This window comes from Drosophila willistoni, unplaced genomic scaffold, assembly GCF_018902025.1.
Source record: "Drosophila willistoni isolate 14030-0811.24 unplaced genomic scaffold, UCI_dwil_1.1 Seg495, whole genome shotgun sequence".
In the NCBI taxonomy this organism is placed as follows: Eukaryota; Metazoa; Arthropoda; class Insecta; order Diptera; family Drosophilidae; genus Drosophila; species Drosophila willistoni.
In genome coordinates, this window is record NW_025814425.1 from 45,731 (window position 1) to 54,811 (window position 9,081).

Consider the following 9,081-nt stretch of genomic DNA (forward strand, 5'->3'; position numbering starts at 1 on the left):
CCCCCGCAATTTAAAAAAAGCGTTTATCTCAAAAACTATTCCAGCTAGAGACACCATATTTGGTATGTATATTTGCTTAGTAAATGCACACATTTTGTATGCATAAAAATTTTTTCCACGCCCTTTTCCGCCCCCGTAATTTGAAAAACTTGAATATCTCCCGTATTTTTTTACCTTATGCAATCAAATTTGGCACACTTAAATTTAATACTAATATCTAGCAAAATACTAAAATTGATCAAAATCGGACAAAAAACAGTCGAGTTATTCATATAAACGTTTTTCCATAAGGCCGGAGTTGGCCGTTGGCTGGTGGGGGCGCTAGGGAGCTCGTATGATTGAGTGAGCGAGATACTAAGATATGCTTGTAAAAAGCATGTGAAAATGCATTTGTTTAATAAAGTTGAAATATTTGCTTTACTGGTGTATGGTATACCTAAGTCGGCGAGACGACTTACTTACTTCATTTTTTTTATTATTAAAAGCTGTGTGGCGTATGTGACTTGCATAAATGTGTGTGTTTTTTTTTGTTCTCTGTGAGTTTTTCTTTCTCTGAGCTCACGAGCTTTTCCACATTTTCCTTTTTTGCTATCATTTTGCTTTTTACTTCCACTTTTTCTCTGTCTGTTTATCAAAATCACAAAACTTCTGGACACTTTTTTAAATAAGCATAAAAAAATGACACACTAACATCCAACACACACACCACACACATGACACATACTCACTACCTCCCCACTACCGCCTCTTTCTCTATACAGTGATTTTATTCACCACTTTAATGTGCAGCTGGGGAATTGGCTTGGTTTTGACTGAGAGGAAACGAAGAGAAGGGAGAGGGGAGATTCGTAACTATAAAAAATGTTTATCTCAACTTGGGCCCAAATCCAATTTTGACTGGCATTTAAGTGTCTATAACTGACTATGCAGATCTGCGGCTTAAGTTTCGCGTTCATTTCAGCATTTGATTAACTTGTTTTATGTAACATTTTATTTAAAGGAGCTTTAATATTAAAAACACCTCTCAAATGCTTTACAATTTGAAGTCTTTACTTTTTCGTCCTTTTAGTATTAATACATTTCAAATGAAATATTACACGAAATTCTCTTTGAAAAAACTATACGGAAAACTGAAAGTAAAAACAAGGTTTTTAGTAAACTATAGCATACTTATTAGGGCTAAAGGAGCTTCTGACAACTTGCAGTCGCAGATTCGCGTACCTAAACTTCCCCTTGTTAGGGAATGTTTTAAAAATACAATTCTACAGTAGAACCTCGGTCATTCAAGGTATTGTGAAGAGAAACTCGGATGACACGGAAGAAATAAAGCAAACATTCTTTTAAGTGAATACGCTGATACTTTTCCCTAGAAATTTTGGAGCTAAAAAACTTTGATAATAATGGGTGTGCGTCTCCAGATCAAGGCATTTGGCGCTAGAGGATAACTCAAAGTTTCGAATAAGAGAGAATATGTATTTAAACAATACTTTAGCATTGAAAAGAAACGTCTTGTATTTCCACAATTAATTTTTTAGAACCTAAAAGAGTTGGAAGTAATTTTAAGACTGATACACAGTTGATATCTTGTTGGCCCTTTAAACTTGAAGCTATTATTTGAATTTGTGAATTAATTTTATTTGTTATTAATTTTCAATAGGCAATTTGCATGCACCCTTAAAATAGTCTTTAGTTGTGTCTTCCGTATATTAAAATCTGATTTTTTCGTACCCATATTTTTACAGCTCATTGAAAACCATAAAGATTTTAAGCAAATATTTTGGCTCTTAAAATTTCATTTTTTATTCCCACTCCAAGGCTTAAAAATCAACAATCAACATCTTTTACCCTCTAAAACAAAGTATATTGAAATTATAAAGAAACAAGCTCGATGTAATTCATAAGTAAATTGATTAAGGCCATTATAATTCTCCGACTTTTGATACTTAATAGAACTTTGCTCGTTGTTTACTCATAATTATTAGCTTAAAGCTACTAAGAATTTCTTACAGAGTATAGAGACTTCGATAAGGCAAGGGATATATTGATTCCCCTCTGGTTTTTCTGATATATTTTATATACCCATAAAGGCCAACGGTTATGGACTCAAACGTTTCAAATTCTTGTCTGAAAGACCAAAATGGGAATGAGTTCCCATGTGCCAAGCGAATGAAGTTCTACCCCCAAAAAATGCCAAATTCCGAGACCGTATAAACTCCATTAACTGTCATCAAAAATGCTTTTCGCTTGCATCAAATGGAATAATCGTGAAATCGAATAAATCAAAAGGAAGTAGCAAAAAGTTTACTTCTTGTGTTCTTTTTTTATGTCTAATCAAAAGAGAAAGAGGGACGCATACCCCCATAGAACCAAGAGTCAGATGACTCCCAAGGCAACATTTTTATGCACAAATTAACTTGGTCAGCAGGCAAACAGAGAGAGAGAGAGAGAGAGAGAGAGAGAGAGAGAGAAAGAGAGAGAGAGAGAGTGTGCCAACTGGCAGATTGGGGGAGCTGCCCCTGCATTAAGAGAGGGGTTGGAAAAATGTATCCCCAATTTGCGTGCACTGGTATTTTTAGTATTTTTTCTTCTTTCTCGTCTCTGGCTTATCAAATTTTATTAGCCTGGGCCAGCAAATTGTGCAACAACAAGACAAATTAGTTGGAGCCACCCCCAAAAAGTCACCCCACCACCACCAGCACCACCACAGTGTCCCCCACCTTTCTCTCTCTCTGGCTTTCCCAAGGTATGATTTGTCGTCTGGCTATCAATTTCTTAAATCAACCCCGCCACACAAAATGGGTGGGGAATAAATCTAAAGCTAGAAAAACGACCGGAAAAGTGCAAACACACGCGAAATAGACGTCGACACTATATGAAGTTGGGATAAAAAACAAAAATTTCCATACCATTTTGTTACCCGAAACTATTAAAAGTGAGAGTAAAAAGTTTTTCAAATTAATATTTTTTCAACTTGGGCGATTGTTTAGTTAAAATTCCCCAACTTCTACTCAATTTTTAATAGATATTCTAAAGAATATTTCACAGTCAATAAAAAATGGTCAACCTATTTTAAGAACCATTAATTTTAATCATTAGCTAAGGATCTTTAGAATTGCAAACTCAAAAAGGACATAGTCTAGACTGTTAATCAGTAAGGTTGGCAGTAATATCGAAATGGTACTTAAAATAAACCTAAAAGGACAAAAAGTATGGCAAAATATACTTTTCATGAGCTTAGCACCTAGTACCTGAAGCCATCCCTAAGGGAACAATTTAAGAAAAGAGGAGGAATTAGCTGGATTCATTTCAAGCATCAAACTTGGATTCTTCCGGTCGCACTCCCACACAGCCCAATGTAGGACCCATTAGAGGCAACGAGTGTCTTCCAATCCAAGTTCCTTTGATCTAAAAAACCAAATGTAAAAATACAAAAAAAAAACGACCACATTTTTCAATTCATCTCCTTGCAAAAATATTCGTAAACGTTATAATAAAAGAAGCCAAAGCGAACGCAAATCAAACCAATTCCAATGCGCCATTTCCAGCAAAAAGTCAAGAATGCTTAGAACATAAAATTTAAAGTCACTCAGGCGCATTTATGATGGTCTTCGCCGCCCTTGCTGTCCGGCATCCATTCAGATTCTCACTCAGCTGCCTTTTTGCCTACTAGAATCATCCTCAATCTGTCCAGGGGCTAAAAACGAAATCAATCGCTGAACAGAACAGGAAAAGATTGACCATCCCCAAACCAAACTAAGGCAAGAGCAAAAGCAAGAGCAAAGAGGCTGGCAAACAAACAACAGAAGAACACAATGGAATGGAACAAAAATCAATTTTCAATTTAAAATTTAGATCTCAAAGCCCCCAACCCTTAAAATGTGGTGGCCCCTTGTGGAAGAGTGGCGAGAGATAAAGATAAAAAATGTTCAACCGCAGGATGGTAGAATGACTATAAAATACTCTGCCAGTAAACCAAATGAACTGTACATTACTTTTAATTTAAAGTTATTAATACAACATAAAAATAGATATTTTTATGAGAATAGTAAAATAAAATAATAATAATAATAAAAATAAAAATAATAAATAAAATAATAAATATAATAATAAAATTACTGGCAATCCAAGAGTTACTTTAAATTTTGATCTATTTGAAGTGAAGTATTCCATGCACATACTCATTGACAATTCCGATAAGCTCCATTCTATTGGTAGAGAATATAATAAAAATGCGTTGAAGCGCAAAATGTAAATAGAACTCAAACTCGTAATATTTAACCAAAAAACTCAGTTAGGCGAATGAATGAATGCTACAGGTTGGTATTTATTTATTGACGAAGGGAGAAGTGTATCGGGTGAGCATCAGGGGGGTAAGAAATACGAAAAGGAAGTGGTTGTCGGGGCTAAGAGGGTGTTGGAGCTGGGTTGGTGGGTTCAGTGGGTTGCCAAGCGATTTTCAAAGCAACATAATATTGCCAAAGCAAAAATCTGAAGCAAAAGTTTATTTTTTGCGGTCAAGGCAATGGCGAAATATATGTAAGTATGCATATCAAATATGGGGTAAGAAATAAGTTGGGGTATGTGCGGATTCATATCAGAGCTAACAGGACTTGTGAGCTATAGAGAGCAGGAAGGGATTAAAAAAATACAAGGATCTTAAGTTTTTTAAGTATTTGTTCAATTTTACTACACTTTAAAGTCTATGAAATTGTGAATGAAACGTATTTCTTTCAGAAAGGTATTAAACAATATATTTGTTATTCTTCCTTATTATCTCTTAACTACAAAATATAAAAAAATTTGAAACGTAACCAAAAATTTGTTACAAATCAAATTCTAAATTCCAAATTTTCGATATTATTTTGTATGTTTTTTCCGAAAATTTTTTTGGCTTGCTCCAAAAAACTGCATTTTAATTTTTTGCTTTTTTAACCTTTCAAGATATTTCGAAATGTGAGCTTAGCTCTACCTTTTACAAGTTTATCATTGCAATATACATATATATTACATATATATTTTTTAGAAATCTAAAGGCTAAATATATATCCTTCCAAATCATTTTAATACTCTGCATTGAACTCTTTTGGATTTTACTTCATTTTGTTAACAGCTCATCACGTAGTCGATCTTCTTATTTGGCTAAGAACTCTCTGTTTCCATCACATTGTATGGCATTTATTTTTTGCGATGCTGTTTCTCTTTGATTTTATTTTGTTTTTTATATGGCCATATCCTATGCTATATTGTTATGTCTGAGAGTTGATTATTTGCCTTACTTCTGCCTGTTGCGGTCTGGTTCCTTCTCCTTTTAACCAAATATCTGTGCATTTCATTAGCTGCAAAAATTGTATCTTTTGAGTTTAGGTAAACAAAATCAAATTCTAGGACTAGGAAATTGCTTTTGCCGACTTCCGGCCCGGTGGTAGTGGTTCGGTTGGTGCCCTTTCATTTGATGCTCTGCTCTTGCCTTTCACTCACTACTCTATAATGTAGTTAAATATTTGTCTAATGCAACTATTTCAAATACAATTTCAATTTCAGTGTTTAGACAAAAAGGTGATTAAAATTTAAATATTTACTGTTGACTTTAATGGAAGGAAGAATGGAAGGGGAATGCATAATTCAGTTTTACTTAATTTCGAACCAATTTAATAAGAGAGTTCATTAAATTTAATGCAGTCATAGGAGCGGAGGTTCTCGCAAAAGGAGAATATTGCAAAGTTCCTTCTAAAATTAATTCATTAGCATTTTATTAATGGGGAGCAACAGCAGCAGGCAACAAACCGACAAAAGATGCCAATGAAAATGTTGCACATGAAGATTCCTTTGCCGAGTCGAGTCCTGTGCCTCCTGCTGTTCCCTGTCGCGCAGGTTCAACTTGGAGTTTTCCTTTGATGTGTAATTAAATCAATAATCACTTTTTCGGTAACAACTTCCAGAGAAGTTTATTAGTTAGTCGAAAGGAATCAGCCAGGTGATACGCCATAAAATTGAGTGATGTAATCGTAAAGTCAAAACTGGAAATATATATATACAGCAAAAAAACTTTAAGAAACTTACTTTGCGCTTATTGTGAATGAATTTTAATCCAAATAAGATAATAATTTTACAACAAAGAAAAGAATGTCTTATTGTTAAATTCACTTGGTTCGATTGACTTTTTTTTTATCGATATTTTACGAATAGTAACACTACTTTCTACGGTTTTCCAAAACTGGATAATATTAATTGTGATCAAGTAGGCGGCACTGGCACTAAAAGTTTTCGTTCGACCTCAGCTCACAATCGACTTCACTTGCTTCGCAGCAGTCAAAGGAACAAGTTCATCTTTTTACTTCTTCCTGGTCCTTCTCCTTTAAAGCATTTAAAAATTTAAAACGCTTTAATTTAATCCTTCTCCTTTAAAGCATTTAAAAATTTAAAACGCTTTAATTTATTCCTTCTCCTTTAGAGCATTTAAAAATTTAAAACGCTTTAAAATATTCCTGCATCTTATGAACTGAGCGCTTTTCGGAATCATTAAGATGAAGTCGTTTCAGTCAGAAAACATTTATATTCCTTATTTGTTTTCTTTACGTCAGCATAAGATTTTAAAATTTTATTTTCCCGTCTAAATATAATAAAATTATTTTTCCTTAATCTTTACAATACCAAAATTACAAGATCCTCCACAACAGACACATCATATAAAATAGTACGGATTTCATTTTGTTGTCTATCCACGGCGTTGGAATTACTTCATGGATTACTGAGTGTCGAAGTCAAAGGGGAACACATAAGCCATTTGACTTCCTTTCTTCCTATGGGCGATCTGGCAAAAGTAATGCTTTTGATTAATTTTCCTCTATTACTTGTTTTTTTAATTTCCACTGTATTAATGATGCACTGAATTATACTTTTTTATATAAAGGTGGTAGACCTAAAATTTTTTTTTTATATAAATATGCTCCCGACACGGCGTTCCTGCTCACGACGCTCCTGCTTACGACGCTCCTGCTCACGACGCTCCTGCTCACGACGCTCCAGCTCACGGCGCTCCTGCTCACGACGCTCCTGCTCACGACGGCGTTGCCAATCGAGACGTTCCCGCTCATGACGCTCCTGCTCACGAAGCTCCTGCTCACGACGCTCCTGCTCACGACGCTCCTGCATTTGACGGCGTTCCCATTGGAGACGTTCCTGATGGATACGTTTCTGATGGAGACGTTCGCGATGTTGGCGCTCCCGGTGATTCTCCTGCTGGGGACGCTGATTCATATGTGAATTGGCAACGATATAATCAGTCGGTGGTTGCTGCTCATAGTCATCGAAAAGCTGTTGCTGCCACTGCAGACGCTGTCGATTTTCACGAATTTCATCCTCCACTGGGATGAGGCAACTGTACAATTGACGTGTATTATATGGATTATACGAATTCTGATCATCCTGTCTGGCCCATTCGGGAATCTGTTGCTGCAGTGGATTGTTTGGTCGCTGTTGCATCTGTTCCAGTAGATCCAGCTCTCGGTCTTGATATTGACGGCGTTGTCGTAGCATTTGCTCATTTTGCTGCTGGCGATGTTGCTCAATTTGCTGTTGTCGCTTCTCCTCCTCCTGGAGGTACTGCTGTCGCAGTTCCTCTTGATATTGTTGCAAATATCGCTTATTCTCGGTCGATTCCGGTGCCGATTGACGCAATCCCGCATCCACTTCGAATACATGTTGATGATGTCTTCTATAATTCTTTATTTGCGTCATGCTTGCACTGCAGGCTGCGTCCAGGTTGCTATAGAGCTGTTCGGCCACCACGCCAGCCGAGTTCCGCGAGAATTGGGCCCTCTCAATTAATGCTGAAAATACCTGCACGTTCAATGTTTCGGACTTGTAGCCTTTATCGATGCTAGGAAGTCTTGCAGGTGCAAGTTGTGCTTCCCCGACCGAAAAATGTATGGCTTCATGGTCGCTTGCAGTATATACATTAGCAATTGCCCAGCTAGTTGACCTATAAAGACTTTCACTGACGAAAGTCAGGTCTATTACTGAGCCGAGTCCCGCTCTATTGAAGGTATTTTGGGATCCTACGTTAAGCAAAGCTATATCAAGTGTTGCAAATGCCTCTAAAAGTGCTCTCCCTTTGGCATTGGTTAGACTGCTACCCCATTCAACAGCCCAGGCGTTGAAGTCCCCAGCTATAATAACTGGGCTGCGGGTACGTGCGTCTGCTCGAGATCGTCTAAGGCATCACTGAAGCTTTGGATACTCAGACTTGGTGGCAAGTAGCAGCTGTAGACCCAGTGGCCGCTTATGTTTGCCCTGACATAGTGCTCCTTGTTTAGCACGGAACGCTGCAATAGTGATGGCGTTCCACAAGCCAGATCGCTGCCTTCCCAGAAATACTGCAGGACCAGTTATTTCCAGTTCTGGCCTTAAAAGGTTCGCTTATAATGGCTATGTCTGTTCTAGACTCACCCACTGTCTGTGATAGCAGCTCATGGGCTGCCCAGCAACGATTTAGATTAAGCTGGATAAACTTAATCATCATTATTGTGCTTACGGGTCTCGTTGGATGACCGCCCGTTTGCGGACGGGCATCTCTGGCTGCCAGCTACATGTGAGAGTGAAGTCAGTCCTTCTGCTGCACATAGAATACATTTGGCCTCGTTACAGCAGTCCCGAATTTTATGACCGCTGGTTCCGCATTTTAAGCACCAGCCACTACTGTCAACGTCGCTATTACATTTGGCAGCGACATGGCCAGTTTTTAGGCACTTGTAGAATCTAACTGGGGCATTATTAATTCTGATTCGGCACACTGACTATGCCACCGTAATCTTATTGGCCTTGAGGATTGTCTCTGCGGTTGTTGCCGGAACATATATGAGCGCTTTCTGGGTATCACGGTATGATGGGCAGAGACTTTTGACAGCGCCTGGCTCTAGGTCAATTTTCAACTTGGTAGAAAAGGCTGCTACTATCTCTTCTACGGTTGTCTCGTTGTCTAGGTCCAGTATTTCCAGCCTTGTATTATCTGTGAGAGCGCCCATTGCCAATATCTTCTTTTAGCTTATGAAGGTTATCTGCTCTTTCACATTTCCTCCAACG